We start from the raw sequence: 8,171 nt of genomic DNA, 5'->3' as shown, positions 1-8,171 counted from the left end.
CAAGGTTTTCTGACACACAGAAAAAAGTCGTCGAATTTATCTTTTCAGTATAGGTGGACACATTGCTGTTTTCAGTGGAAAGATCTTCACATATGTCGTAAATATGTCGAAAAAAGCAGCAATGTGCTTGCAGCCACCTCTAGATCTGCAATTGTGAGTGGCTTGCTTGGAACGATCGAATGCAACAAACCTTTGCTACCTCGAAATGATAATTAAATCGAGACCCTACGCTGTCGACAGGCGTTGATATACATCAACGGGGACAGTTGAGAAAGTGTTCCCCGACCGGGACTCGAACCCGGGATCTCCTGCTTACATTGCAGACGCTCTATCCATCTGAGCCACCGAGGACACAGAGGATAGTGCAACTGCTGGGATTTATCCCTTGCAAGCTCCCTGTGAGACCCACATTCCCAACTTAATGTCCACAGACAGCATTCGTAGTGCCCCTGCCCACTACACTCATTACTCGCGGCAGACAATCTGACCGAGTCCCGTAAGAGCTCGGGCAATGCCTGTGCATCCGCACAGAAGAAGAAGGTCAATGGCCGGTTAGCCTTAACTATATATGGAGATGGTATCTGTTCTTTCGGACATGTCCGAAAGAATAGATACTATCTCCAAATATACTTTGCCATCTCTGTCGTTTGGTTTTGCCTTTTGGCATATCTGACAAGGTCTAATCTCGCACTGAACCTTCCACCTTACATCTGGAAAGCACCAGTAGGCTTGATCTTCCTCGTGATGTTTATATCAGATGAATTCCTTTTTTGTAAGCTTCTGGAATACATGCACACCAATTCATAGCATGCACATTCCTTCTGTGAAATAAAACATTACTCACTAGCTTGTTAAACTGATGCAGTCTGTAATCCGGTTGCTGTTGAAGTTTTTGAATCGCAGTAGTCACTTTTGGTCTTGCTCTTGCAATGCTGACACACTTTTGAATAACAGTAAATGATAATTCTGGTTTATCTGAATTTGCATTAACAAGACAGTGAATTCCTCATTACGATCATCCAAAGCTGTTTCCTGATTTAGCCCTTCAGGTAGCCTTGATAGGGTACCTGCAATAATATTATCTTTTCTTGTAATATATTATTTTGGAAATTTTATTCTTGCAGAGATGTTATCCATCGAGCAAGTCGTACATGCAATAGTTTATACAGCTGAAGAAAGCTTAAAGCTTGATGATCATAATAAACAATTCTGTGCGACCCATACAAATAATATTTGAACTTTCGAAAGGCCCACACAATTGCCAATGCTTCTTGCTCAGTTGTTGTATACGAGCGTTTGCGTGGTGACAATGATGTACTGGCGAGTGCAGCGGGACAAAGTGTTGGTGGTCCATCGATGATTCAGGTTTGGAATAAATAAGCCCCTAATCCCATGGAGGATGTGTCCTTTAGTAAAACAAATTCAATTGACATGTCAGGGTGGCAGAGAATCTCTGAATTCAAGAGCACACTCTGAATATCGTCGAAAGCCACTTCACATTATTCTGTCCATGGCCAGCGCACGTTTTTACTCAATAGACTCAACACTGACAAAGCGTTCAGCGACTGATCTGGTACAAAACGCCTAAAAGCACGAATTTTACTGGAATCGGGCAGAGTCTCTTCTGAATCTGTAAGATGACTGAGAAACCTTATTATTTCCAGACCAAAGTGAGACTTCTAGAGATTTTCTGTTACTCCAGATTCTCACAATGTTTATGGTACTTGAGATAAAAGTGAAACATGTTCATTCCATATTGACATAACGATTAGTAGATCATCAACAAACAACTTGAGGCGACTTCGTAGCAAGTGTCCAAGCACATTGTCCAGTGCAGAAATAAACACGCTGGAGCTCACATTGAGTCCAAATGGCAATACTTTAATGTGATAGCTACAAACAGCATCTGGAAAGGCTGTGTACTTACTGGAGGATTGTCCAAGGGCTATGTGCCAGAATGAAGGTCTCAAATCTATACTGGAGAAGTATCTAACGCCATTGAACTTTTGTATTAATTTGTGTGTATTCTCCAGATGTGTGTGTACTGGAGCTGTGATGTTACTCACCATCTGGGAGTTGCATACCAAGTAAACCTTTTCACTGGGTTTTGGCACAACAAAGAGTGGGCTGCAGTGTGGACTATTCCTGGGTTCAATGGCTACCCATTTAATCATACGACTTATTTCCCCTTCTACTGCATATTTTAGTTTCCAGGGGACTGGATAATGAAAGATTGTGTGTGGGTATAGAAAATTTGCTTAGTCCTCTGCTCAGATGTTACATGCACTGGTTCTTTTAATTTCTCCTATTCTTGGTCAAGTAACTCTAGTACAGGATCCTCTCGCTTTGGATATTGCGGATTTCTGTGGCTGTTATCCATTATTAATGGAAAAGGCACAGCTTGACAGGATCATTGTTGTTTGACCTCGGTCCTTAGTAGGTCTAGTTAGATCTCCTTTCCACAAATCTTCATAAAAATATTCCTTTTGACAAGTTCAATTTACTGTCCTTCTCACATATTGCCTCCAAACCTCAGACACAAACGGCTATTAAATTTATGAAGATTAATGGAAGGGAGGTCCAACTAGACCTAATAGGGGGCAATGGGATATGGAGACTGATGGAAAAGAGGTCCAACAAGACCTACGAAGGAGCAAGAGCAAACACAAGAGATACTGCTGAGGGGTGCCTATTCCATCAGTAACGGATAACAGCCATAGAAATCAGAGGAATTAGGGCTCATACAGAGGCATATAGAGTCTTTTTCCCTCACTCTGTTTGCGAGTGGAACAGGAAAGGAAAGGACTAGTAGTGGTACAGGGTAGCACCGTACAGTGGCATGTGGAATATGTTGTAGATGCAGATATTAATTAGTAAGAATGCGCATGACGGATCTGCATTTCCTAGTTTCATATTCAACACCGTTTGCCTCATTACTGGTTGGAATTTATGTCCCACAGTTGCAGCCATACTACAGTTATGAACTGGTAACATAGGCAGTTCTCTCCTTGAGATAGCCTGTCGAAGAAGCTGGAGGAAACAGCGTTAACAATAGCCCCTAACTCTATCCTAACTGTCGCAGGAGTTCCTTCCACTGTGGCTTTAACTGCAGAGATCGGCGCCACTCCAAGATCTCCTTCGCTTTGTTTTGTGTCTGAGCAGAGTTCACCTTTCAGGCAACTACCCTCCATCACTGTATTGCATAAAGTTGAACTTTTGTCTACAGCCCCTGCAATCACTATTGACGACCTTCTTGGGGCATGAAATAGTCAGTGTTAGTCTGACTTGCTAATTTCATGTTTGACTTGCTAATTTCATATTGAGGGCGTACTCATCAGTAACATCAGTTATCAATATAATTTGCTCTCACCAATTCTGGTTATTCGGATGCTGCAGAATATGCACTTACTGTTCATTACAGTTCAAATGATTGGCAATCGGGAACCAGATCATATCTTCTGTCTCACTTCCTTGTCGTCCTCTACTGGGTCAGAAGTTGGATCCATTTTCATGAGCTCCATTGTTTTAATTACCATTAGCACCATTTCCGCGATAACTGTTCGATTGTGGATAATGCTGCTGATTACCATACTGATCATTGCTTGCATTGTAATTGTACACAGATTCATTTGAGTTTGTGATCCATGGTGAACGTAAGCTGTCCTTCCATTAATATATTTGTGCATAAGTTAGTAGGTGGCATCATACCCTGTGTTGCATCTGGATTTTGTTCGCCAGGCATCTGATAAGAGCGCGCATTGTTATTGTCCAATGCAGTGCTCTGTAGCATCTCACCCCCGCGTGCGGAACGATTTGAAGTGGAATGATCATATAAAATTAATTGTTGGTAAGGCGGGTACCAGGTTGAGATTCATTCGGAGAGTCCTTAGAAAATGTAGTCCATCAACAAAGGAGGTGGCTTACAAAACACTCGTTCGACCTATACTTATTGCTCATCAGTGTGGGATCCGTACCAGATCGGGTTGACGGAGGAGATAGAGAAGATCCAAAGAAGAGCGGCGCGTTTGGTCACAGGGTTATTTGGTAAGCGTGATAGCGTTACGGAGATGTTTAATAAACTCAAGTGGCAGACTCTGCAAGAGAGGCGCTCTGCATCGCGGTGTAGCTTGCTCGCCAGGTTTCGAGAGGGTGCGTTTCTGGATGAGGTATCGAATATATTGCTTCCCCCTACTTATACCTCCCGAGGAGATCACGAATGTAAAATTAGAGAGATTCGAGCGCGCACGTAGGCTTTCAGACAGTCGTTCTTCCCGCGAACCATACGCGACTGGAACAGGAAAGGGAGGTAATGACAGTGGCACGTAAAGTGCCCTCCGCCACACACCGTTGGGTGGCTTGCGGAGTATAAATGTAGATGTAGAATTACGAAGTGAGAATTTTTCGTTGCCTCTTGGGTATCTTCCATGTTCCTACAGACATATTCGACTGGTTGCGCTATTTGTATGCGCCACTGCAGGAAAACAGAGTCTAGTTGTTCCTTTTCTTCCCTTAGCACTTGCGTGTACAATTCGTTTAAGGGTAAGCCCCATTTCTCTAACTTGGATGACAATTGAACTCGATGTTCATCAAACTTATTTGCTATCACATCTTCATAATCTGAAGCGTTGTTATTTAAAGTTATTGTCATTTGACTAACAGTTGCTTCGCCAATATCTTGTCGTCTTCTGATTTCTTCTATCTCCTTTTGTAACTCATTAGGAATTGCTTCCTCAACTTGGAGTAACTGAATTAAATCATTAGTCATTTCCTCCTGTTTGCGTACTATGTCAGAGCTTGGTCAGTAACTGACTCTAAATGTTGCTTTGTTGGCACATTTTCTACCTTCCGTGAGATAATTCAAATTGTATTTACTAACTGAGATAGCTCAGTAGCCACTTCTATTTGTTGATTAACCGTAGCTGATTGTTGTTAGGCAGCACTTTCAACTTTCCTTGCCACCTCAGGTTCCTGTGAGGCTAACTGTCTTTAACTGTTCAAGGATCTCGGCTAGCGGATCTATTGTAGCTTGTGATACCTAAGCTGCCTCAGCTTCCACGGAAATATTAGTAATATTTTGCATATTCGCTTCTTGTTTGCACTGCATTTGGGAATACTGGTGAGTCTTGACCATAACCTAATATCCAGCCACTAATCGCTAATACCTTCTCTAATTATTCACAGTGATCAATTATTGCTAATAAGACTCGTCGCACCCTTTCAAAAGACGATGGACAAAAACTTAATTGTACACACATCACAGTATTTTACAGTAACTACCAGTGAAATGATAGAATTATCTGTCCTATAAAAAGTGAAAGATTTGCTGAGAAGCTGTTACAGGCGGAATATAGCGAGAGAACACAAAATGTTCTTGTCTGACCTTACATTCTGTGGTAGACTGAACTCGTGGGTAACGAACCAGCTGCTCAGCTTTCCACGACTTCACCAAATGGAAAAGACCACAAACATAAATTAATTACAGTACTTGCGCTAATACTGCACAAGACAAAATCAAACCTAACTCCTCTTCGCAGAGTCTTGTACCGCGGTAGTGATTAAAATAACTGTTCAATAGAGGAAAGGCAATATTTCGTTTACTTGAGATAATTCTGGTAATAAGTTATACGGCTACCATCATTTAGTGCACAAGCCTATTAATCTTATCGAGTCTAACTCATTGAAGTTCATTAAATGCATACTTAAATTATTAAATTGCAGTTCATTAAAATCTGTTTATAGATCTCTTCAAGTTCCTATAGTGAATTGAGAAAAAAAGAATTAAAGGAATAACTCTTCTTTGATAGCAGTCGTAGAGCTGAAGTATTAACAAGACTGTCGTTATAGAATTCTGTACACTTGACGCCGCTACTGCTGCTATTTTTGTGATGCTGGACCTTGAAAAATCATTCATCGAAGCTCTACAGACAGCCTACAGTCTACCTTGCAATGTAGCACTCCCCATGGAGTAAAGATTACTGGTCTGCATAAATAGAAAATTTATATTTGATGTAACGTCTTTAACAGAGAAATTCTTCCTTATATAAAGCCGGAAGTGGGCCCACTATCATTCCTCACGGATTCCAATTGTCTGAATGCTATCTGTAAAAGGTAATTATCTCGTTAGGTTTCGTGGAGGAAAAGTATTTTACCTTGTTAAATATATTGGATTTGTTCTCAGAAAACTATTTGCTAGCTAACAGAATGCTTTTACACCGATAGAACGCCGTAGCTCAATCCAAAACAAAAGAAAAATCGTCAGAAATTGACAAACTGTCAATTGGCTCCTGTCTCGGGTTCTTCGGCCGACGTTCATCTAATGATTTTACTGACGTTTCGCCAGCACGAGTGGCTGGCATTGTCAAAGCTTCACCCTCCATTGCCGGTGGTGAACTGGAGCCGAGCTCGCGGCCGCAGACTATATGTACCTGGCGCGCCAACGTCCGAGGGCTTCTCCGCGGTCATTTCCGGTGCGGTTCTCCTCTTGCTACCTGCGACGGTCGTTCGCTGCAGTACGAGAAGCCAGGATCCGTTTACCTTAAGGCTTTCCTCTTTCTTGTTGAAGCTGTTCGCATGTTTTTGTATTTCTACAGCTTCTCTGAACAAGCGCGTGTGATAGTGGTTCTCTACAGCCAGAACTTCCGTATCGGCGAATTTTATTACATGATCGGTCTCAGTACGTGCTCTGCCACGGTCGATTTCTCCACCTGCCCCAACTTGCAATGTCGCTTACGCTCTTTGATCCTGGTGTTGATTGATCGTCCAGTCCTTCCGACATAAGCTTTTCCGTGTGTGCACGGTATACAGTACATTCCCGACATTGCAAGTGGGTCCCTTTTCTCCTTCGCCGATCTAAGACACTCTTTGCTCCTCCTTGTCGGTTTGAAAATCGTCTTTACGGCAAGCTTGCGCAACATACGGCCGATTCTGTCCGTCACTCTGGGAATGTATGGCAGAGAAGCCGTACCTGACTTTTCTTTTTCTTATTCCTTACTTCGCCGAGTGTCTTGCTCTGTTACACTTCTAATACAATTTGTGGAGTACCCATTGCTCCTCAGAACACTTTCCAGGTGTTCCATTTTTCGTCTAAGGTGCTGCGGCTCACACATTCGTCTTGCTCGCGTTACGAGCATATTAATCATGCCTCTTTTCTGGCTCGGATAGTGATTTGATAGTTTGTGCAGGTAACGGCCCGTATGTGTCGATTTTCGATATACGCTGTGTCCCAGGTTTTCGCCGTCCCTTGTGACCAGCACATCTAGAAATGACTGTTTCTTGTCCTGTTCTACTTCCATGGTAAATTTTTTGTTGGCATGGAGGCTGTTCAAGTGTCTTAGCAAGTGACCGAGCTGTTCTTCACCATGGCTCCACACCACGAAAGTATCACCGACGTACCTGTACCACACCTTAGGTTTGAAAGTCGCCAAGTCGAGTGCCTGTGCTTCGAATTGTTGCATGAAGAAGTTGGCCACTGTTGTGTTATGTCCGCACTGTAACACAACAAATATTCCGTGATAACCAAATTTATTTGACCTTCTGTCATTCAAAACGAAACTTAAGTCCGACTACACAACACTTCGCTGGCTGTAGCGCCAAGGAGAAATCAGAGTTACTAGTAGAGAGTTCAAGTCCAGACCACTGGCAACCAGTCGATACCGACGCGTCGAAAGTTTCCAGCCAGGGAGGCCACAGTACGGTTCCGTCGTCGTGAATCCAGCAGCCGGGTAATTACACAGTCATCGGCGAAGATTGAACTGGTTAAACGGGTTCAGGGAGCTCGCTTAAATCCGCAGGTCCGGCCAATCAGAGTGTTGGTAGGTGGCGCCCTTATACAGTTACTCACTCTGGTGGCAAGGGCAGCGCCGCCAGGGTAATCCGAATCGATAGTGGTGTGTGCGCTGCCGCCAACCCCGCAACGACGCGTTCACTTGCGCCAGTTGACATCGTGTGCGGCACCAGCGGTACTCGCTGTGTGCCGCGCGTACTGTAGTACGCCGCGCCGAGTTGACGGCTACTGTGCGGCGGCCGATACGACAGCCACTACTGGACTAAGAGGACTACCCATGGCGACGCCTTCCAGCTGTTCGTAGAAATCGTCATTCCACGTGATATAGCTCGTGGTGACACATGTATGGAAGACCTTTCTGATGACTTGCGGGAAAATGGAACCGATG

The 8,171-nt window shown here is 43.5% G+C and overlaps 1 non-coding gene across 1 annotated transcript; it reads right to left on the bottom strand.

Annotated features, from left to right (window-relative positions):
* Positions 1-277: 277 nt before the first annotated feature.
* On the bottom strand, positions 278-351 carry Trnat-ugu (transfer RNA threonine (anticodon UGU)). Its single transcript has one exon. It is a non-coding gene; the product is annotated as a tRNA-Thr (tRNA).
* Positions 352-8,171: the final 7,820 nt, after the last annotated feature.

The sequence above is a fragment of the Schistocerca serialis genome, chromosome 1 (genome assembly GCF_023864345.2).
Source record: "Schistocerca serialis cubense isolate TAMUIC-IGC-003099 chromosome 1, iqSchSeri2.2, whole genome shotgun sequence".
Classification (NCBI taxonomy): Eukaryota; Metazoa; Arthropoda; class Insecta; order Orthoptera; family Acrididae; genus Schistocerca; species Schistocerca serialis.
The sequence above is the reverse complement of the archived record's forward strand: the minus strand, read 5'-3'. Positions and strand labels throughout refer to the sequence as shown.